The following is a 25,393-nucleotide window of genomic DNA, read 5'->3' as shown; positions in this document are numbered from 1 at the left end:
ATAACACTAAGGGGGGGTTGTTTGACCAACCACCAATGTTCCCCTTAGGGATTTTTGATGGGGACACAACCCAAGCACATAATGGACACAATAGGAAAAGGGAAATTGTATTAACTGTCAAAATAAGCTAGTACATTTAGTATAGAGAAAATAGACTTCAAAACATGCCCTAAGGGCTTACAATAGCATAAATCTGGAGTTAATTTCTCCTTTCAGTACCTCCTCTCAAACTCCACTCCGAACTGCCTTTTACAATGCCAGAAATGTCCTTAAATAGACCTCAGAGGGTTAAGGACTAGGAATACATTCTAAAAAGTTCTAGTTGGCATCCACCGACCAAATAGAAGGCTCTAGAAGCTGCGATAGAAGTCGACACAAATCTAGAAGAATCTAGAAACGGTAATCAAACTTTCAGGAGGCATAACTTTTGAACCGTAGCTCTGATTGATGAACCGTTTACATTTCTAGAAAGCTCTCAAAGAGCTCTATAGCCCTATGGACAAGCTTTTCTTGTCTACCATTTTTTGGCCCTTTTTGAGGTCATTTAATGCCCCTAACCTAACTTTGAAGCATTCTTAGGAGGTCTCCAAAACTCGAAAAATTGCGATAACTTTCAAACCGTGGGGCCTTTTGACCTGATTCTTTTTTTGGAATGCTCTAAATAAAAATTACATTCATCTAGCCAATTTACACCTCCTAGTTCACCAAATTGATGGCTCAATTACACATTCCTATTTTTTTGACATTTACACATATCCCAAGGGGTTCAAATACTCTATCTTAGAACATTGATAGTGGAACTGTGAGAGTTGGAACCTTTATTTGACCCAAATGGGTATCCAAAAATAAAAGCACATGAGATAGAAACTAAGTCTAAGTACAATTATTTTGGGTGACACAAGATTGCCCTTATACCTCTGGATGCTCCTGCATCAATTTTTGACAAGGCTTAACCACCTCCTATGTTCTATAAGTCTAGTGGTTGTATTAGGCATTGATATGTCAATCTTTTGGTGCAATGAGAACTCTAGCTTGTAATAGTTATATTGTTTCTTGGTTCACCCCCTCTCCCTCTTAGTCACCTAGTGTATATTACATTTTCAACACATAGTAGAATAGATACTACACATACAATTGGAAAATTTCCATGGTTTTCTTCACATTTTAAAGACTTGCATATTGTTACTATGAAAAGGATATCTTGATATCTGAAAGGAACATAAGATTATGGCCTATGCTAAGGAAATGGTGGATATTTGAGTTTTAATGTGGTTACCAGTGTTGATTGGGTAGGTAATGTTCATGAAATAAAAAGAACAATTGGTAGAGGTTTCTTTCTTGGTGAAAGGTTAGTATCATGGAAAACTAAGAAATTAAATTGCATTTCATAATCTACTTCACATGAAGAGTATGTTGTTGATACTATGAAATACCAATAACTGATAACTATAAAAGATATTTTTGAAAGGATTCATCAGACTATTATAGAACTAGTTGTATCAAATTAATTTTGATAAGACTACTATAATAAATGATTCCAAGGATGAAGTGATTTAGTCAAAGTCTGAGAACATAGAAATAAAGTATAACTTTATAAGATAATAGGTACAAGAGGAAGAGGTAAGCATTTAGTATTTTCCTTATAAAGATTTTGTTTATATGTTTACTAAGACATTAACATAGGAGAGAACTCAATATCTGAGAGGTAGATTATGGGTCATTCTCCAATTCATAGTTAATTAAAAGAAGATGTTGATTTCATCACTTTATATGTTCTAATTGGAGCATCATCTGTTTGAATAGTTGTAGAGGTAGACTAATCCACTTTGGGAGAAGTCTACAAATTATTGTGATAAGTAATAGTTTTATGTTGTAATGTAGTTGTGAGAGAAATGAACAAGAAATTACCAGTTAACAACATTATGAAGATAAGTAAGAAGAGAGATACATGGAAGAATAACTTGTTACATTTGGAATTTTTTCCAAATGGGTAGATGAATAGTGATGCATGATTAGGTGAAAGGGGGAGATGATGTTCATATGAAATGTGTATTAAACTAGGTAGTGAGTAAGAAACAGAGAGAGATGAGATTGTAAATGAATAAATAGGAAGAAATCAATGGCATAACTAATGAAGTAATGAGTTGATTAGTGACAATGATGAGATTGTTGGCACAATTGATGAATAGATTACTGTAGTGATGTTATATTACAAGTTGGTAATGAATTGGAACATATTTCATAATAGGTAAAATAATTATTTAGTTGTCATTGATGTCAACTATTCAAGTAATTGTTTGTGGCATATTATTAAATATAGTGATTGAGTAAATGATAAGTCACGATATGAATTAAGTGTTTCTATCCTATATGAATATTAGTACATGGATTGAAATCTTACTCGACTAGAAATGAGCATTTTTATTTCAAAAATTGATGCTCCAATTAGACTTAGAGGCCCAATCCTAATTTTAAAAATTGGGTGCTCATTTTCTTAAAAAGAGATGCCCAGTTTTTTTTTTTTTAAAAGGGTGCTCATTTTTTAAAAAACTAAAATTTTAGAATGCGAGCACCCATTTTTTTTTAAAATGGGTGATTGTTTAAAAATTTAAAATATTTTTTCAAACATTGATTTTTAAAAAAAAGGCACCTAAATTTTGAATTTCAAATAAAAGGTGTCACATTCTTCCAAGATCACATTGTGGGATTTTATTTCCCCACCCCCATTTTCATCTTGGGATAGGCTTAGGGTATTTTTTAGTGGTGAATATTTGTAATTTTGTGAATTTTAGAAATTTTTTGCTAGTAATTTTTCTAATAATTTAAGATTTAATGCGACCTATATCACCACATTTTTATTAAATTTAGTTCAACAATTTCTAAAATCGTTCAATAATTTATTTTATTAAAAAATTTAAACTCAAAGATTTTCTAAAATATGCAATACATGATTAGATTTATTCACCTAAATGCATTGGAATTTACTAGTGGGAAGATTTAATTTCAAGAGGGGGGGTGAATCAACAGTAATAATATTTAATCATCTAAAAATTTTAACTTAGATTATTCACATGCATCTACCATATTAAATTAACATAGGAGTAAAGACATGCATGAAAATAGATAACACAAGATTTTGGTCACGCAGAAACCCTCCAAAATGAGAAGGTAAAACTACGATGGGAATGACACCGACAAATTATCATTACAACAATATTTAACTATTTAAGGTTATAGAGTTTTACCACTTCCAATGGTCTACCCTATGAAAGGACTGTTGGATACAATTGCTTAATTGAGTATTGTCTTTGATGTTACAAAAATGTCATATCAGTCATCAGACAGAGTCTACCGAGCTCAGAAGGTAAGCATAGTCTTTTACAGAGTCTACCAAGCATTACTGAATATTAAATTGTAAAGATAGCTTCTACTGAGCTAACTTGGTTAACGAAGGAAAATTAGTACTTACCGAGCCCACTCGGTGATTGAAGGAAACTGTGACAAAGTGTTTACCAAGCTGGGAAAATAAGCAAATGAAAGTTAGTGTTTACCGAGCTGAGAAGGTAACCAAAGAGAAGTTAGTGTTTACCGAGCTGGGAAGGTAACCAAAGAAAAGTTAGTGTTTACCGAGATAGGAAGGTAAGCAAAGGAAAGTCAGTACTTACCGAGTTCACTCGATGTCCAAAGGGAATTTGGCAAAAATAGTTTCTACCGAGCTCACTCGGTCATCTATACTTACCGAGTTCTCCCAGCAATTGAAGGGATGTCATGGAGTTTGTTGTATTAACCAAGCTCAGTCGGTTAACACAGGAATTATTTTCTGAACAGTATTAACCAAGCAGTGTTAGCCAGTAAAGGGATTTGTTGGTTTGTAATTCTTAGCTGACTATTGTATTTGTTTGATCAGTGATTAAAGCCGACTAAGATAATTTGTAAGGTATATATGAAAGATCAAGTTGTGAATTCAACATAAGAAAGAATTTGGATGCATAAGAGTGCGAGTATTGAACATATAAGAAAATGTTGAAAAAGTGTGATGGAGGATCAGATGCGTTAAAGGAGCTGCAAAGTTGTATGTGATCAGTAAGGATCCAGTCAAGCATAACAGAGATTTGCAATTAGCAAAGATATGTTGCACATAATATCAGGTCACTTCATTGTTGCTTTCTAACCATTGTAATAGTGAACTCAAAATCTCTTGACAGAGTGGGTTTAACAGCCCTATTGTAAATCCTCTAACAAGGTGATAGTTCAGTTCAATTGTTCTAAAGACCTCTAGCAAGGCCACTCCTAATAGGGTGATTAAATCCTCTAACCGGGTCACACCTAACAGTGTGTTTTGTAACCTTTAATAGGGTTGGCTCCTAACAGGGCTCACTTCAGAAGAGTGAAAAACAGTAACTAGTTACATTGGTGGTTTTTCCCATATTGGGTTTCCACGTTAAATCTGGTGTCTTTAGTGTTCATGATTGCTGAATTGTTTTGGTTACCAGTTCTTAATAATTATTAGTATTTTTTGCATTATCAAGTTTCAGTAATCTGTAACCAAGATCAAGATTTTAGACATCTAAGGGAATGTGAAATGTTTTTGTGGTAACTGATTCACCCCCTCCCCCTCTCAGTTACTCCATTCTCATTTCCAACAATTGGTATTAGAGCTTTTGGTACTTGCAGAAGAAGATTCCAAGGATCTTAGCAAAAGATCAGGATGTCTTACAAAAGAGAAATTCCAAAACTTAATAGACATAACTTCTCAGCATGGCAAGGACTGATGAAACTTCATCTCGCTACTATTGGTGGTACTGGACTGAAATACCTTGAAGAAGAATATGAAGAACCTTCTGGCACGTTGTCAGTCAATGATATTGCTGAAAAGAAAACTCACAACAACGTGATGATAGACATAGCATCTGCTCTTAGCTATGAAGAATTTGATGACATTAAGGACTACAAAACTGCCTTTGACATGTGGAACAAGCTAAAAGAAATCTATGGAGGGGATGACAATGTGAGAAGAACAAAAGCAGAAAGTCTAAGAGGACAATTTGGTCAAATTAAGATGAGAGAGGATGAAAACATCGCAAAGTATGTTGAAAGAGTTAAAGCATGTGTAAGTGCAATCAGGGCAGCTGGTGGTGACATCAAAGGAGAAACAATTGTAAGCAAAGTTCTCAGAACCTTGCTTCCCGTTTATGCAATCAGAGTGTCTGCAATTCAGGAAAGAAGATGTGAAGCAAATCATCAGATAAATCATGAGGCCATAGTTGGGAGATTAACTGCATTTGAACTAGATAACTTTGACAACTATGTTCCAGCTTCCAAGAACATGGAATCAGCATTTGAGGCCAAACTTTCACTCAAGGAGAAAAAAAAAAAGAAACTTCAGCCAAAAAGTGAAGATGAATCAGATCTAAGCTCAGACAGTGATCTTGAAGTAATTGAAGCTCTTCTAGCAAGAAAATACTCCAGAGGCAGAGGAAAATATAAAGGTAAAGTTCCTCTAATATGTTTTTCATGTGAAGAAATTGGTCATATTGCAGCTAGGTGCCCGAACAAGCAGAACAATGATGAAAAGAAGGATCATAAATGGAATAGCAAGAAAGATTTCAAATCATTCAAGAACAAAGGTAAGAAATCATGTTTCATGGCTGAAAATTCTGAAGATTCTGATAATAGTGAGGATGAAATTGTTTATATTGCTGTTAAAGATGATTCTGACAATGATGAGGAAGATAAAATCACTCTTTTCTCTCATATAAGTAACAATGATACATGGATTATAGAAAGTGGTTGCTCACATAATATGACTGGTGATAAAACTAAGTTTTACCAGTTTGAAGATTATGATGGTGGCAGTGTAAGGTTTGGTAATAATGAACCTCATTTCATAAAAGGAAGAGGAAGAATCTGTCTAACCAAAGAACTTGTTTGTAACAATGCCTATTGGGTTGAAGGTCTCAAACATAATTTGCTAAGTGTGGCACAGTTACTCAATATTGGATTCAAGGTGGAATTCATGCATGGAAAGGCAAGACTATTGAATGAGCAAGGAAAACTGATAGGATCTGACACCCAAACTAAAAGTAACTTATTCTATCTAGAACTTGGTGAATGCTCATGTTTTATTTCTCAAATTGAAGAGAGTTGGTTATTGCATAAAAGGTTGTGTCATGTCAATTTTGATAATTTGATAAAAATAAGCAAATTCAAGAAAGTAAGAGGCATTCCTAACATTAAGAAACTAAGGTTGGTCTATGCAAGAACTGCCAAATTGGTAAAATGGGAAGGACTAGTTTTAAAATTAAAAACTATCAATCTGAAGATATATTAGAAATTGTGCATACTGATTTATGTGGACCTATTGGAATAGAAAGCTATACTGGAGAGAAATTTTTCATTCTCTTTGTTGATGATTACTCAAGAATGATGACTGTCATGTATCTAAAAAATAAATCAGAAGCGTTTGCAAAAATTTAAATGGTATTTGGCAAGAGTAGAAAAAGAAACAGGGAAAAGACTAAAATGTTTAAGGTTAGACAGAGGTGGTGAATTCATTTCACATGAATTCAATAACTTCTGCATTGAAAAAGGTATTAAAAGATAGGTTTCGGCACCAGGAACTCCAGAAAAAAATGGAATAGCTGAAAGAAGAAACAGATCCATTATGGATTGTGCAAGAACCCTGATGATAGAAAAGAACATTGCTATCAAATACTGGAAGGAAGCCATCAGCACTGCAGTTCATACATTAAACCGAGTACAACTGAAAAAGGACTCATTCAAGACTCCCTATGAATTATGGTATGGCCACAAACACAATGTAAGTTATCTGAAAGTATTTGGAAGCAAATGTTATATTTTGAAAGAATCTAGAAAAGGAAAATTTTATGTAAAAGGTGATGAAAGAATATTTTTGGGATATTCTTGCAAAAGAAAAGCATATAGATGTTTAAATCTATCCACTCAAAAGGTCATAGAAAGTGCACATGTGAAAATTGATGAGTTTGCAGACCAATCAGAAGAAGAAAGCAAAAAGGTACTTGAAGACTACAAGAGATTTTTTTACATTGAACCAGATACTATACCAAGTATATCGTTCACTCAAGAATCCTCAACTCCTGAGTCTTCAGTTACCAAGTTGCAAATAGTTCAAACCGAGCCTCAGCAACTTTCAGACACTACCGAGCAAGTGTCTATCGAGTCTGAATCAACCCACCCAATATCTACCAAGCTAGAACAGCAAGAATTTGAAGAACAAAAGGATAATAATGAAATTCATTCAAGAGGCAAGGAACCTGTATTAGCAAAATATGTCAGAAAACATCATGCACCAGATCAGATCATTGGAGACAAATCTGAAGGAACCTTGACAAGAAGTAAGTTGAAAAATACTTGTTTACTTGCTGATTTTGAACCTAGAAGTATTAAGGATGCACTAGCAAATGATAGTTGGATTGAGGCAATGAATGAGGAAATAGAACAGATAGAGAAAAACAAGACATGGACTCTTGTACCCAGGCCCAAAGACAAGAATATAATTGGAACCAAGTGGGTATTCAGAAACAAGTTGACTGAAGATGGTAAGGTATCCAAAAAAAAAGCTAGATTGGTATGCAAAGGATACTCACAAGAAGAAGGTATAGATTATGGAGAAACTTTTGCTCCTGTTACAAGATTGGAAGGAGTCAGAACCTTACTTGCATATGCTGCTCACAAAGGATTCAAAGTTTATTAGATGGATGTCAAGTCAGCATTCCTCAATGGAATACTGGATGAAGAAGTTTACATTGAACAACTTGAAGGTTTTGTTGATCCAGATAAAAGGAACATGGTCTGCAAATTACACAAGGCACTGTATGGTCTAAAACAGGCTCCTAGAGCATGGTATGAAAGATTGCATAATTATCTTATTTAGATTGGTTTTCAAAGAGCTAATGATAATAGTAGCTTGTATATAAAGGAAGGTCTAGATAATAAGATTGTCTTGGCAGAAATATTTGTAGATGATACTGTTTTTACAAGGCATGATGATCTTTGCACAGAATTTTCAGAACAAATGAACAAGGAGTTTGAAATGTCTATGTTTGGTGAGATAAAATTCTTTGTTGGTCTTCAAATCCAACAGAATAAAAATGGCATCTTCATCACTCAATCAAAATACATCAAGGAGATATTGAAAAAGTTTGGTATGGAGGACTGTAAACCTGTTGGTACTCCCATGTGTACTGGATTGAAACTTACAAAAGATGATGAATCCAAAGAGGTAGATCAAACATTGTATAGATCTATGATTGGATAATTGCAGTATGTAGTTCATACTAGGCCAGATATTGCTCTCGCAGTTGGTATTGTTGCAAGATTTTCAGCAAAACCAAGAGAAACTCACCTGATGGCAATCAAGAGAATAATGAGATACTTGAAAGGAACTGAAGATTATGGGCTATGGTACAAATTTGGAGGTAATTTGGATTTGAAAGTTTTTATTGATGCTGATTGGGCAGGGAATATTGATGACAGAAAAAGAACAAGTGGAGGAGCATTCTTTCTTGAAAAGAGATTGGTTTCTTGGACAAGCAAAAAATAGAATTGTACATCCCAATCCACAGCAGAGGCAGAGTATGTTGCTGCAGTAGTAAACTATTCCAACATTGTTTTGTTTAAACAGTTATTACAAGGAATGAAGATGGAAGTCAAAGAACCAGTTGTTATGTTCTATGACAATACTAGTGCAATCAACATATCCAAGAATCTAGTAATGCATTCCAAGACCAACCACATAGCAATAAAATATCATTTTGTCAGAGAATTGGTGCAGGACAAGGAGATCAGACTAGAATATGTGCATACAAAGGAACAAATTACTGACATATTCACAAAGCCATTACCTAAGGATACATTCTTATATCTCAGAGGTAAGTTAGGGATCACTCCCCTATCTGAAGTTCACTAAAATAAAGTTTGAAGTGATGCATCAACCTATGACAAGTTGAAAATCAATCAAGTTGATGCAGCAAAGTATTGAAGTCATTGCATATGAATCTGTACATGAGGTACACTGTAATCCAGTTGAGAAGTACTTTTGGCATACAAAAAGAGCTTTTACTGTGTTATATTTTCTTTGACATGTGTTGTCAAAGAGGGAGAGTAAAACTGTAATACCTATTCTGAAATTTGTAAGCATTTGTAAAGGGAGAATAAAACTTTCATATCTTTCTATTATACAATTCCTTCATAGAGGGAGATTACTAAAAGAGGGAAAATTTTCTATCTAAGAGGGAGAAGTATTACGTTGACATATAGTCCTACACTAAGAGAAGGACTTGTTTTCAAATTTCATTCTGCTATGACATATTGTGTTTCCATCAATGCCAAAGAGGGAGATTGTTGGATACAATTGGTTAATTGAGTGTTGTCTTTGACGTTACACAAATGTCATATCAGTCATCAGACAGAGTCTACTGAGCTCAGAAGGTAAGCATAGTCATTTACAGAGTCTACCAAGCATTGCTGAATATTACATTGTAAAGATAGCTTCTACCGAGCTAACTTGGTTAACGAAGGAAGTTCAATACTTACCGCGCCCACTCGGTGATTGAAGGAAACTGTGACAAAGTGTTTACCAAGTTGGGAAGATAAGCAAAGAAAAGTTAGTGTTTACTGAGCTGAGAAGGTAACCAAAGAAAAGTTAGTGTTTACCGAGCTGGGAAGGTAACCAAAGAAAAGTTAGTGTTTACCGAGATAGGAAGGTAAGCAAAGGAAAGTCAGTGCTTACCGAGTTCACTCGATGTCCAAAGGGAATTTAGAAAAAATAGTTTCTACCGAGCTCACTCGGTCATCTATACTTACCGAGTTCTCTCGGCAATTGAAGGGATGTCACAGGGTTTGTTGTATTAACCGAGCTCAGTCAGTTAACACAGGAATTATTTTCTGAACAGTATTAACCAAGCAGTGTCAGCCAGTAAAGGGATTTGTTGGTTTTTAATTCTTAGCCGACTATTGTATTTGTTTGATCAGTGATTAAAGCCGACTAAGATAATTTGTAAGGTATATATGAAATATCAAATTGTGAATTCGACATAAGCAAGAATTTGGATGCATAAGAGTGTGAATATTGAACATATAAGAAAATGTTGAAAAAGTGTGATGGAGAATCAGATGCGTTGAAGGAGCTGCAAAGTTGTATGTGATCAGTAAGGATCCAGTCAAGCATAACAGAGATCTACAATTAGCAAAGATAAGTTGCACATTATATCAGGTCACCTCATTATTGCTTTCTAACCATTGTAACAGTGAACTCAAAATCTCTTGACAGAGTTGGTTTAACAGCCCTATTGTAAATCCTCTAACAAGGTGACAGTTCAGTTCAATTGTTCTAAAGACCTCTAGCAAGGCCACTCCTAACAAGGTGATTAAATCCTCTAACCGGGTCACACCTAATAGTGTGTTTTTTAACCTTTAACAGGGTAGGCTCCTAACAGGGCTCACTTCAGAAGAGTGAAAAACAATAACTAGTTACATTGGTGGTTTTTCCCATATTGGGTTTCCACGTTAAATCTGGTGTCTTTAGTGTTCATGATTGCTGAATTGTTTTGGTTACCAGTTCTTAATAATTATTAGTATTTGTTACATTATCAAGTTTCAGTAATTTGTAACCAAGATCAAGATTTTAGACATCTAAGGGACTGTGAAATATTTTTGTGGTAACTGATTCACCCTCTCCCCCTCTCAGTTACTCCATTCTGATTTCCAAAAAGGACATCCCTGTTAAAGGCTTTACACTCTGTTAAAGGTGACCTATCTAAAAGATTTATAAACACTCACTTGGAATGCTACCCTGTTAAAGGTCTACAACATGGCTGCTAAGCCAACCTATCTCCATAAAATTCTCATTCCTAATGCAATGGCTACAAAGTATTAGAATGTGTTGACCTAATAACTTACAATCCTTAATTGCTAATTCTAGATCTTTGTTCCACTTAATTTGATCCGATCCTTCTTGATCTGATATGTCTTTGCTCAAAGTGTTAATGCTCTATTCTAACCAACTGAATTCTAGAATGTTGCTCTTCCTTCTCTAAGTCATTATATCTCTTAGAAATTTGATAGCATTTCCCCATATAACTCTCACTCTATATAAAGTTATTGAGTATTGGCCTCCTTTTCAAGTCTTTGAAGACTTAGGATTAGGTATGAATCTAAGATCAATATTCATTCTTCTTTTCCTACTCAAATCTTTACACTTTTCTTATTGGTTACATGTTGATTACATAGGGAATGTAAAAGATTTGATCTTATCTTTAAGATTCTTTGAGATTCATCTTAGGTTGGCTCAAAAATGGTTTACATCTGAGTTTGTGAAGGCACAAACTTGTATGTTGATTCCATGTTACTCGACACTTACTAATTGTTGATGCTTGACACATATAAGAATTTTGTTTCACTCAACTCCTATTCTAACTCTGTCTCAATCAACATCTATTCTTTGCTCGACACCTATAGTGATTCAACATCACTTATCACTCAACACTTGATTCTTGCTCAACACTTGAAGTTCACTTGGCACCTATTGAATCTTTGGCTTAACACATGCTATAGCTTGGCATTTGTATCATACTCGACATCATCTTTGAAATTGGTTAAGTGTGTTGACATGCAATTGCCAAAACCAATCTAAGACCAAAAATCTCCCCCTTTGACATCAGTGTCAAAAACACTTAACTAAGCATAATAAATCTGATCCTCTATGAGTATAATACACATCCTCTTCAGCATATATACAAAACTTAAAAAAACTTGTTTCAAAATTTTGTAGAAGACTATATACCTAAAAAATTTGTAACTCCCCCTAAGTTGATGTGCCATTCTTGTATCCAATATTCCTTAATGTTGTATTTGTCTCATTTTTTTTCCATTATCTTCCTTATCATTCCTTTGCCTCTATTTCTATCTGCTCTATTTCTAGTCTATATCTACTCTATGTCTACTCCCCATTTGGGTATATCTCCTTCTTTGAATTTCTTTTATTATCTTCCCATGTCTTATTCTTCATCTCAAAAATGTATTTCTTCCCCTTTTGTACACTTATTTAAGAGGGTCCTATGAATGAATTGAATATTTAGATAAAAAGGTTTTATTTAGTTCCATTGCAATTTTCAGAGAAGCATCCCAACTGTCCAATGCTAGTTCCAGTGCTTTGAGTTGGATGGTTGTCTCTGCTGCAAGGTGTACAAGGCCTTCTAATGTAGAAAGATTTGAATCTTTTTTTAAAACATTATCTCCATAGGCCATCTCTTTATTCAAAACTTCCAAATGTGGGGTGATTGCAAACCAAATTTTTATTAATTTGGCCTTGATATTAGCCTCATCTATTGTAAATACAACTAGTTCTCTTTGGGTGTGAAGTGTTGTGGGAAAATGCTTCTCACTTTGAGCTAGATCCTTTGGTAGCTATGTGATAGATAATTTTAGGTTCCACTCCAAGCTTAATATCCTCTGGGTAGTTTCTTGCGTCAAGCATGAGAAATCACACAATTTGGAGCACAATGAGAATATGTTCTCAAGTACTGATTTCACCTTTTCAACTTTCTTAGCTAGTTCAACTTGAGATAGTGCTATCTCACAAAATATTTTCTCATTGACCTTCATTTTAAATTTCTTCTTAGACCATTCAAGTAATTTAACATTAGTATCTAGGTCTTAATTTTGTACTTGGTCCACTATGTTGCATAGTTGCTCCATGATGTACTTTGTCTCATCAGGTATTGGCAAGCTGAAAGCATCAAGAAAGATGTCTTTAATTTCTATCAATGCTTTCCTCTGCCTATACTCATTCCTAAGTTTCTCTTGCTTCTTCTTCTTTTATAGTGCCTCTTGCACTTCATTGATCTATGCTAAGTTCATTTTTTTTAGTCATAGCAAGGTATGGCTATCTCCTCATCAAGTGTAGGGTCTCCATAATGAAGTAACCTTGCTACCTTGGTAGAGCTTGAGCCTAGTGCTGATATTTGTAGCGGTACTACATCATTTCTTGGCTATTTAGGAGTCCCTATAGTAGGCAAATTAACTAATGCTTGGATTGCCTCTTATTCCTTTTCCTTAGGGGTTTTTTCCTCTTCCTTGTCCTCTTCAGATCTACCTTGATCAATTATAGTGATCAGAGGAGGTGCACCTTGACTCTGTGTTGTAGGAGAAAAGGTATCCCTTTTGTCCTATTTGCTCCTTTTCTTGCTCCTCAACAATTGAAGTCACTATCACTATGGAATCAATCTTAGCAGATGCATCCTGTTCTTGTTGCTCTTGTGGTTGTCCACTTGTAGTTGTATGAGGTTCTAAAGGTGGTTCTTGCGTATTCACCTTCTCCTTGCTTATCTCAGCTACAACCTTTTAAAGTTCTTCTACACTCACCAAAACTAGATTCGTACACAACTGTGATTGTAAAGCTGTTTGTTGAAGAATCTTTCTGAGAACCTCTACTATCAATGGATCGATATTATGACTTGAAGTATCAGGAATATCCTTCACAATTACTTCCTTTTAAAATTTAGGTATAGCATGTGGAGGACTAGGTGGTGGCAGTTGTGTGTCTTGGACACTCTGTCATTGTTGTGGCTTCCTCATCACCTTTCTATGTTTCTTTCTCCTCTATTACTTCTTTTGTTTCCTTTTCTCCTTCTTCCTCCTATTGATTTCCCCCTTCTTCCTCATCATTTCTTCCCTCAAAGGGATCTTCTTGTCCTTCCGTGACTATTTGGAGACCATACATAACTTTCCACATAAGAGTTAACTTCTTTACAATATTCATGATCTTGTTTTGTAGAATGTTGAAGACTCTATATTTGGGTGCAAATTTGCTCCCATGTTTCTTGCTAGCCTTTCTTATTTGACCTTTAGTGAGCTCAGGCATTAAACGAACCAAAGTTGACTCTCTTATTTATTTCTCCATGTTTAAGCAATAATGCCACTTATTTTTAACAATGGAGTATAGCTCCTTAGGCATAGTATTGTCAAGTTCAAGTGGAGTAGTCTTGAACTTAGCAATCATAGTGTAGATTGACTCTTCCACTATGTTTTTCTCCTCTCTACTTAACTTATTAAATTCAATGGTTTTCAATCTAGTTAAGTCTACATTATCCCTAATGTTATCACAAACATTTTCAAGGTCAGATTTAGTGGTGTGACTTACCACTCTGAATTGTGTATTATCAGATTTTGTCTTCTCCTCATCTAACTGTGGGGGTGCCACATATTTTCTTCTTTGTTTCTTCTCTATTGGCACTCCTTGTTGTTTTTTTTCTACTTATCTTGTTACTTGGCTACCTTTGTTGAAGCCCTTGTATCTACCCTTGTGCTAAGCTTTGTTGAGCTTGTCTTGGCTACTTTCTTCTTGCCTTTGGGCTGTGTAGTAGGTTGTTTCTATGCCTTCCTCTTCTTAAGTTTAGCCTTAGGTGCTTCTTTCTCAACACCTTCTTCTTCTTCACCATTCTCACCCATGCCTTGGGTTAATTCTAGTTGCCCTTTCCCTTATTCATCTTCATCATCATCTTCTTCCTCTGCCTCATCTACCCCTTCTCCTTGAGCTTCTTCACCAACTTATCCTTTTTATTTAATGTAGAAGTATTTTTAGTTCCATGTCTACCTTTGATCTTACCACAACATATTTTCCAAAATGTGGTGTACTCTTATCTACCTCCTCTGCTAGCAATGTTGTTATGGCTGCAAATGCCTCATCAATATTAATTTCATAACAAAGATTTATCGCTTCTTGAATGTAAGTATAATCAATATCCATAAGAAAAAAAACATCATTTACATGCTGCTCAACTAATGAAATAGGTATCCTTAGTCTCTATTTCATGGATTTCTTGAAATCTTCAAAATATTTGGTCATAAGTGTTTCAAAATTTTCTCCTATTTGTTCAATATATTCATTTCCCTAAGCTATAATGGACCTATTGGTTTTCTGGCTAAATTTTCCAAAGGATGTGAATTCATTTTGTACATAGAAATATATACAAATCGAAATTGCACCAATTTTTCATTGGGCTCCCTTGGTTCTCCTTATAGCTCCTAAGTTCTCATGTATTTGTTGCAATTACAATTGTGCTAGGTCATAGGTGTAATCCTTTTTAACTAGTTTGTAGCCAACATCTAGTACAATGCATGGAACATTGTTGAGTCTAGTAAATTGATAGAACTTGTGGGAAATGACTCTAAGAGAAAATTCAACAAGAGGATCCCTAATAGTATCTATAATCATGCCTCTCTTGTTCCATTTGGCTCTTGTATTCTTATCAATTGCTTCCTTTGAGTCACTTTTGAGGGTTTTAGGCCAATCTAGGGTTGGATACCCTATTACTCTATGAATAATCCTCTTGGATATTTTAATTGGTCGATATTCTAACCATAAACTTCCATCATGAATCTTACTCAACACTATTCTGATCCATTTAGTCTTAAAGATAGTGGGGAACTTTAGGGCATGAGTTAAACACTTCTTCTCAACAATTTGATATTCTTCCTTTAAGACTCTATTTTCACACAACTTCTCATAAGCTTCTCTCATATCCATGTCTCCAATGGCTCCTGTGTTACAATTATAACATCTCCTAACATCTTCGACCATTACTAATCTAGGAGGAATTATAGATAGGGATCTAGTTAGGTTATTTTTGTATGTAAGCTCAAATGGTTCTTTCTCCTAGGGTTTCCTAGAACTGGATGCCATTTCTTCTATCTAGGGTTTAAAAATGAAGAAATTTGAAATTTCATATCTTGGAACAAATGTAAATACATTGAAATCAATGAAACTAAGCTGAATCTCTATTGACATCTACTTAAATGCTAGATTCATTGCTTGGAAATCATTTTGCACTCTTCTTTCATCTTTTCTCTTTATTTTTTATGAGGAAACATTATTCAAAATGCTATCATATACCCTTATTTCATAGCATTTAGTGCTTAGTGCATTTACAATTGTCCACTTAGCTTCTTAATCTTTTCTGCATTACTTAGCTTCCATTGCTTTCAAACTCTCAGCATATACTAGAGTTTCCCTTACTCATCTTCAACTGAAATTTCTCTTCACTCAAATTCCACTACCAACTTGGCATATTTTGGGATTTTACTCGACATCTGAAGGAAAAATTTTCTTACTCCAAAACACTGGTAAAAACTTGAAATTTTAACATTATATCTTTATTTATGTTGATCTCTCCTTTTCAATACTTTCTTGACTTAGGACTAAGGTATGATAAATCTTTGTATATCAGTCCTCCATACCTTCTTTTTCTTAATTGGATGAAGTGTGACCACTTGACCTTTTAGACGAAGTGATCTCTTCATTGGATGTGCTACTTCCATCATTCTTCTTCCATGCCTTATTCATTTCTCCTTTAATGTGTTCAACATCCACCTTTCCCTTTCCTTTGTTGAACTCTGAGTTGGGTGCCTTTGACCTTGTTGGACAATTTCTACTGATATGACCAATCTTCAAACAACTAAAACATGTGGTTTGGCTTAACCATCTACTATAGTTTCCATTGAAATGTGTTCTTATGCAATTTTCATGGATGTGTCCATATTCTTGATAGTAGTGATAGCTATACCTGGTGTTGTAGTCCCAATTAGAGTGATGTCCATGATTATTTCCCTTTGTTGGTTAAGTAGGTGTCCACATAGGCTTTGATCTACACTCAAAATCTCTATCTCAATACTTCTTGCAACTATAGAAATTTCATTCAAATCTTGGTGTTCTGATGGTTCTAGTCCTACAATCATGTGCTTGATGTCCTTGTTTGTTGCACTTGTGATAGTGACCCATATTCTTAGGTTTTTCATGCTGATTGGTATTCTTGCTCCTGCACACAATACAAGTATGTCCATTTTTGACACAAAAGTGACAAGTAGGTTTAGTGTTCTTACCTTTGCCACATCTTTCTTCTTCAGTCTTGGATGACTCTCCATTTTCAGTGCTGGTGTATCCTAGTCCTAAAGGGTCATTGCTAGCTATTGGTGATTTCAGAAGCTATTCAAAGTACTTGATAGCTTCATTCAATTTGTTGAAACTCTCTGCAATCTCCTTCTCTCTTTTTAGGTCATTTTGTAGTTGTTCATTTTGCATCTTCAATGTTGATATCTCAATGTCCTTGACATTCAATTCATGATGTACATTCATCATTTGACTTAGGGTATCTAGCTATGTGTTGGAAATTCTTGCAAGTTCAATTGACTTTTCCTCCAATCTATTAGTGAGGTTTCTCTTGTCCTCTTCTAGTATAGCCTTATCTTCAAGGGCTCTTTTATTCTATTTAGTTACTTCACAAAGCATCATGGTTTGTGATTCTTGTTCAAGCTTGAGAGTTCTGATCTCTTCTGCTTGAGCTCTATTCTTCTCCATCAGATCTGCTATTACTACATCAGATTGTTTGGAATCTCCATTTGCAAATACTTTTGAGGTGTTAATCTCCTTGTATTATTTATCACTCTTAGCTATGGAAATCTCTCTTCTTCTCTTTAAGGATTTTCTCAGTTATTCTCTGGCCTCTTCCAAATTGTTTAGAATGAGTTGTATATCAATCACCTAATTCTCTATCATCTTCCCAAGTTTGTAGACTTCCATTTCTAGATCTTTTTCTCCAAGCTATAAGGCTTCTCCTTGTGAGAACTTTCTCTGATACCAAGTTTTGGAATTTACTAGTGGGAAGATTCACTTCTGAGAGGAGGGTTGAATCAGAAGTAACAATATCTAATCCTCTAAAACTTTTAACTGAGATTATTCACATGCATCTACCATATCAAATTAACATAAAAGTAAAGACATGAATGAAAATAGATAAAACAATATTTTGGTCATCCAAAAACCCTCCAAAATAAGAAGGTAAAACTGGGGTGGGGATGACACCCACAACTGATCACTGTAACAATATGTAACTATTTAAGGTTATTGAGTTTGACTACTTCCATTGGTCTGCCCTATGAAAGGCTTTCCCTATTATAGGCTTTACACTTTATTAAAAGTGACATGTCTAAAGGATTTATAAACACTCACTCAGAATGTTGCCTTGTTAAAGGTTTACAACATGGCTACTAAGCCAACCTATCTCTATGGGATTTTCATTCCTAATACAATGGCTAGAAAGTATTAGAATGTGTTGACTTGATAACTTACAATTCTCAATTGTTGATTCCAAATACTTTTTCTACTTAATTTGATATGATCCTTCTTGATCTAATATGTCTTTTCTTGAAGTGGTAATGCTCTATTATGACCAACTAAATTTACAATGCTACTCTTCCTTCTTAGAGTCCTTATACTCCTTTAAACTTTGCTAGCATTTTCCCATACAACTCTCACTCTATATGAAATTATGGAGTATCAACCTCCTTTTAAAGGCTTCAAAAACTTAGAGTTAGGTATGAATCTACGATCAATATTCATGCTTCTTTTCCTACTCAAATCTTTACACTTTTCTTATGGCTTTGTGTAGGATCATGGTCAGCCAAACTATGCTCTTAAGTGGCAATAAAAATTAGAAAAACTTGTTATTAACTTTATATCAAAATGTTGAGAGAATAGAATATCTATGAAATTGAATCTAGTTTCTAAACTACTAGGACTTATCTTAAAAAAATAAAAATTGATTGCTCAAAATTTTGAATTTTAATGCAATATTACAAAATCTTGAGAAAAAAATAAGAAGTAGATGTATGTCTGACCACCTTAATCAAAATCAAATGATAATATTTTTTAATAATATTCTAGATATAAGTAGTAGACTCGTGCCTAGATAAGAGACATATTTTTTGGTATTTTTATTCTAAATAAATAATAATTAATTAATTTTTGACTTTAGTGTTTTTGGAATTTAAAAACTCTCGTGTCTAACCACCTTAACTAATTCAAAACATTGTAAAATTTAATTTTTCATTTTTTTCCCTTATTGTGGAAGAAACATAGAATGTGATGCATCTTTTGGATTGAAAAAATGTTGTACTATTTGAAAGTTATTGTTACTTTTCAAGCAATGTGTCAGTTAGCACTTTATACATAACTCCATTAGAAAATAAGTAATAACTCATTATTAAACTCATAATTTGACAAACCTTACATTTATGGAAAGATAAGAACATTCTTAAGAAACCCTTTTCATTTCATCAAATTTTGGTGGAAAAAAAGTCGTCAGCTACATGTTTGAAGTAAAAATCACATAAAAACAAGACAAAAACACATTTTTAGGATGTTTTTAAAGTTGACCATATAGTAATGGTATCAAAAGATATATTAGACCTTATCTAGATATTAAGTATTTTCATTTAGTATTAGGATGGGTGGGAAAAAAGTTGGAAGAGATTTTGAAATGGTTTGAAGAATTTCATTACTACATATTTTTCACATCGTTACTTTTTGGTACACCATGACCCTACACATACCCTTATTTGTTGCATGCTTTCTCTATTTTTTTGATTGCCTACATGTTGGTTACATAGGGAATGTAAAAGATTCGATCTTATCTTTAAGATCCTTCTAGATTCATCTTAGGTCCACTCAAAAATGGTTTACATCTGAGTTTGTGAAAGCAGAAGCTCATATGTTGATTCTGTGTTACTCGACACTTATTGATTGTTGAGGCTTGGCACATATACAAATTTTTTCTTGTTTGGCTCCTATGGTAACTCTATCTCACTTGACATCTATTCTTTTCTTGGCACCTATAGTGACTTAGCATCACTTACCACTCGACACTTGATACTTGGTCAACACTTGAAGTTCACTTGGCACCTATTGAATCTTTGGCTTAGCACATAATATAGCTTGGCATTTGTATCATACTCAACATCATCTTTGAAATTTTTTAAGTGTGTTGACACTCAATTGTCAAAACTAATCTGAGACTGACAAAATGTTATATATTATCTAAGAAATTAAAATTAATTCGCCAGTAATTATCATAATTATTAGTTACTTTAGGGATATATTACCAATATTTAATTTTCACTATTTATTTAAAATATTAGGTAAGTATCCTTATAATTTCCATGACATAAATCATGTTCAATTTTGATTTTTAATATTCCATGATGATTAGCGAACTTCTTGTTGGTTTGATTTTTCATAGAGTAGAAAAATGTCTACAAAGTTGGGTGAAAAATCAGTTAGGTTATTGCATTTTGTAGATTAGGGTTTTGTTCCTCATAATTTTCATAATTTTAGGTTACCCTAGTTGTGCCTTGATTCATGTGTTGTTGAATCCTACTAAATTATCAAGGTTTGTCTCTCAACCCACCCATTAAAATACCCTAAGTGTGAAAAACCCTACGTCTCCTTTCAAATTTTTGAAAAGATTTGAAAAGCACTTAAAAAATTTCCCTTTACGGTCTTACAGTGTAGGGTTTTACATAACAGCAAAATATATTTTTCCTCTTGTTTTTGTTGTCACATTTTATAGTGCAGCATAAGAGCGTAAAGAAGTTTTTTTTAACAAGCATACGCTTTTGTCTTTGATAATAGTGGAACAATTCATTTACAGTCTCCCTAATCATACATTTGGTCTTTGAGCAAAGAAACGCAAAGGCTTTTTATGCTTTGAAAGTGGTTTTACTAGTTTATAGTGAATAGTTGAACGGGTGAGTGAAAGACGTTTGAAGAGATATTCCCGATCATACAATATTGTGTTGAGCATGTGATTGTAAAAGGTTTTGAAGGATATGTGTTGTGCCACTTTATGGGAATATGAGTAAGCAATTGAGCAAAGGAGCAGAAAGGTGTTGAGTTGAGATCTACACATCTACATTCTATGATTAGTGTTGGACCATAATACCCCTACATGGCCTAAAGGAATGGTTTGTAATGATGCAAAAAATGTTTTGCAGTTCTACAGATAAAGTCAGTTAGTAGGAGCAAAGGTGAGATGCTATTGTGTTTACCTGCATATGTTCTTTGGGCTCACGGACAACTGTAAAGCCAGATTATAACAGTGATAATTTAAAGTGGGACCTATTGAGTTGTTAGATGGGCCTTGGTGGAAGTGAATCAAATGGTGACATGTCACAAACATTAGATGGGCTTGACCCGCATGGCAGAAAACTTAAGTTCTTAGTTTTCCATGTGCTAAAAATCAACAATGATGTTATTTTCTATTTTTTTATGCTACAATTTGGGTCATTGATCAGTGCAAATTAAAATTTTATCATTATGCCTTTATGCTTGCAAGGTAAGCGTATGAATGAAGAACTATTTTATCCTTTCTCCATGGTTACGAGTTAGGTCTAATCATATGAGCATAAAAGGAAATGTGAAGAAATGAATACAAGGCATTACGCTTATACGAGAAAGGAAAAATGTAAGAGCAAAATGCCATCTGTAGAAGCTTTCTAGTGTTGCGGGGATAAGGTAACTTGTGTGAACAGAAAGGAGGAATAAAGAAAATAGAAGAGGAATTATGGTGCCATGGGTAAAGCCTAGATCATATGACAAGAAGATGAATGTTTAAAGAGTTACGATGTCCCAGGGAATGAAGTAAGCGGAGCAACGTGAATGAATTTTTCAAGCTTTCCGCTAATATGTGTGTTTATGAGCATAAAGGGTAAAGAGAAGGTAGCAGCAATGGTTTTATGCTCCTACGAGGAATGTTCAATATGTAAGAGTTAAGATGTCAGTTGTGAAGGCTGGAGATTCTATGATATAAGGGGTCACATATAGGCATAAAGGAAATTTCAACGTAGTGTTTAAAAAGAACTAATGCTTCTACGCTTGGGATGTTTTAAAGCCTCACCGAAGGAACGTAAAGGCTACCTAGGGGTGTCTCTTAGGTTACAAAGATTGGATATCTTGATTCAACATAAGAATGAAAGACTAGAATTAAAATTTAAAAAAAAAGTTGTTGAAGTGTCCTACCAGTTCAAAAAAGGAAAAAATCAAAATAGCCAAGTAAAATAAAACATTGAAAAGGACATCAAGATCAAATTTCATGTTGATATCCCTTGTTTTCAGCCTACAAAGGTGGTATTAAACACTCGTGCATGTAGATTTAATTAAAAATCTAGTGGATTGAATCATTAAAACATAAATATTTGATTGAATGTCCATAATATTGCCACTCTGAAGAAATTGTGTTCTTGCTCTAAAGCTTTTATTGAAGCATACATAGCTTTGTGATTTCTATGTTGCTGTGCATGGATTCAAAGAATAATTTTTAGAAAAGATGGTTGAAAAAGAAGTCAAAGAGGTTCTTGAAGAAGAGGTTGAGGTTGAAGATGAAAGAGATGATGTCGTAGAAGTCACAACAGAAGGTAAAAGAAAGAAGAGTACTACTAAGACTGAGAAGAAATTAAGGGTTAGGAAGCCCATCAAGCATGCTGAAGATTGGTTGAAACTTCTTCCAAGGTCATCAAATGCTATCTTAGCTAACATACAAATCTTTAGATAGCCTTATTTCATGGTTAGGGATGCACTGTGCCCTAGAATTGATGGTTTCAACTTGTTTTTATATTTTTACCAAAATAGAATAGAAAAGGTGCTAGTCTGTAACCCATGGAATAGAAACATGGAAAAATTTATATTTCTAGAGGTATTTTTTGATGTAGACCTATTGAAAGCATCGATAAATTCCTACAATCCAGTTACTAGGGAATTTCAAAGGCACAGTGGGATTTTTTTTATGCACACTAGATAAAACTTCTTTTATAGAAGCTTTTGGATTAGAAGTACAGATGGATGTGCCTATTGATCTTGAAGACCTGAAGAGGAAATTTGGGAGTAATAAGACCAACTTTGTAAACAATTTCATGTTACCCCACATCCCTTATAGCACTATGATAAAGGCAGGAATGATTCCCAGGAAAGTGGGGGATTTTTTGCCCTTAAGAAAATTCAAGAATTATTTCAAGAACATGGTATATGGGCTACACAAAGTTTTAGGGAGTGATGGTGCAGAGGATTGCATGTATGGTTACTTTTTCTTGATGGCATGTGATATATAAGACCCTTTCCACCATAAGGAGTATGACTTTGTATCCTTTATCATGGACAACATGCACAATCAACTTGTTAGTGGAAAGAAGGGAGAAATGTAGAATTTCACTTTCAACCATTACTCATTGCTGATGCACCTTATTTCGTATCACAAAATTGGTTACATCAACTTGGACTTTATTGATCAAACCTCTAATGAATTTGGTGAGTTACCTATGTAACTATGGACTCGAATTTGGGACAAAAACTTTTATTATTCAAATGCCCTTGTATTTTTTAATTTATTCAGTTCTATTATCATGAGGTAATTAGAGCATACTTTCTTTAGGGCACCAAATATTTTGAAGACTTTTCTTAGGCCCTCATTCTTAGATGAGAAAAAAAAATTAGATCATAACTGGGGAAGCATCTTTTTATTCAAAGATTGCACATTGAATAGAGTCTATGCATGCCCACAACCTCCTCACCTTCTACTTAAATATTTACCCCTTAGGTTTCTATACAAAGGTTACATACCCTAGTAAGCTCAGAAAAATGGTAGATAATTTTGATTATATCATGTCACAAATGCCACATGAGCCAGAGGGAGAGGAAGCCATTGTAAATAGAGAATCCCTTGAGGTAGATGTGCAGTTGGAGATTGAGTTGGAAGAGGAGCAACCGTCAACTTCAGCTTGGGTGCCTAAGGGGAATAAAAGGAAAAAGACAATGAACATCTCAGAGAGGGTAGTAAACAGAGCCTTATAGCTAATGCCAAGAAATAGTGAATATTTTTTTGATATTAGGAAAAATTACCTACATCAAAGGGCAATAGAAGACGGGAAAGCTTCTATTAATCTCCAGATTGTAGCATCAACATTGGATGATAGGCTCATTCAATCTAAAAAGTTTATGGAAAATGATGATTTTATTAAATCATCAGAGTTTAAATTTTTTCTCTATAAAATAAAACAAAATGAGCTCACATTGAGTCTCATGCCTAGAGAGGATCCAGAGAAGAATACGGAGTTAGTTAAAAAACTATAAACCTATGATCCTGAGAGTGAAACAATGACCTCTGCAGAAGCCAGGTAGTTGGTACATAGGAGTGCTATGATTATAATACCACATTGGGATATTGAGAGGGCTTTTTTTCTAGACCAAATGAGAAGACAAGACAAGGCTATAAGTTATGAAGCCACTAGCAGTGAAGGATTTAAGAGAGGGTGAGGATTTAACATAGGTACAAAAACCCTAGTAGTATGAAGTGTTTCCCGTGACACCAAAAGGTAAAAAATGATGGATATACAAGAAACTGCATTAGGAAATATTATTGTGTGGACATTAGAGAACACTACTAGGAAAGATATCTCTAGCTTGATTAAACACTTTGCTCTCATGAATGAGGTAAAGGTGAATGAAATTGAGGATAACCTAGCTACAACATACAATGAGTTTCTTGACATTAGAAAATTGTATAAAGAAGAGCTCAAAATGAGCCATGTACAAAAATAAAGAATAGAAGAGTTGGAGGGGAAAATTCAAAACCTAGTAGTAGAAATAATATCCCTCAAGGAGCAGCTCAAGGCTATAGTTGAGGTAGTACATGTACCCAGGCAAATAGAAGAAGAAATGCACACTACAAAGGTAGAGGCCCAAATAGAGGAGATGCCTATAGGGATAATTGTGCCAAGACCTATAGTAAATGTAGAAATAGAGGCTCCTAAATTGGACAATATAACTAAGAAAAGTGTTATGTTGAATGTGTTAAGCCATAGAATAAGCACTTAGAAAAGAATATCTCAAGATTCTGTCATGTCCCCTATTCAAATAATTAAAAATAAAATAAACTTTGTTAAGGCAGGCAGGCTCCAAAAAGGTGAAATTTCAGAAAAAGGGGCTAATCTTTGGAAACCAATGGACTAATAAATAAAAATTATTATTAAATTATATTTTATTAACCCCTCTTGGACGTGAGTTAGGGTTATGCCTTCTTTAAAAGGGGTTTGGAGGCATCTTGGGCTCATTCTACATCTAGATTCTTGCTAATTTTCTTGTTGTTCTTCAGAGGTTGCCAAACCTGTGGAGAAGGAGACCCAAGAATGGGAGTTTGCAAGTTTCTAGGAAGGCTAAGGATGGGAGTTTGAAGCCATTCCATGTGCATGCTCATACAGAGTTTTCCTTTGTGCTGAATAGTGCCGATTTGGGTGTTTTCGGGGTTGTTTTTGGTTTGAGTTTGGGTTTTCAGTTGAGTGTTTCATATCAGTTTGGTTTGCTGCTATATTTCATACTTTATGATGTTAAAATAGAGCTGAATATATGTATTGGGTCGTGATTAAACTTCTAAGATGGTTTATGAGTGTTTTGTGGTGTTTTCGGGCATTTTTTTGTGTTAATTTCGGGAGCCCGATTGAGCATAGTTTTGCCCTACATTTGTGAGCTGTT

The sequence above is a fragment of the Cupressus sempervirens genome, chromosome 9 (assembly GCF_028749045.1).
Source record: "Cupressus sempervirens isolate cs-2001-9-10 chromosome 9, ASM2874904v1, whole genome shotgun sequence".
Lineage (NCBI taxonomy): Eukaryota > Viridiplantae > Streptophyta > Pinopsida > Cupressales > Cupressaceae > Cupressus > Cupressus sempervirens.
This window is presented reverse-complemented; position numbering follows the sequence as displayed.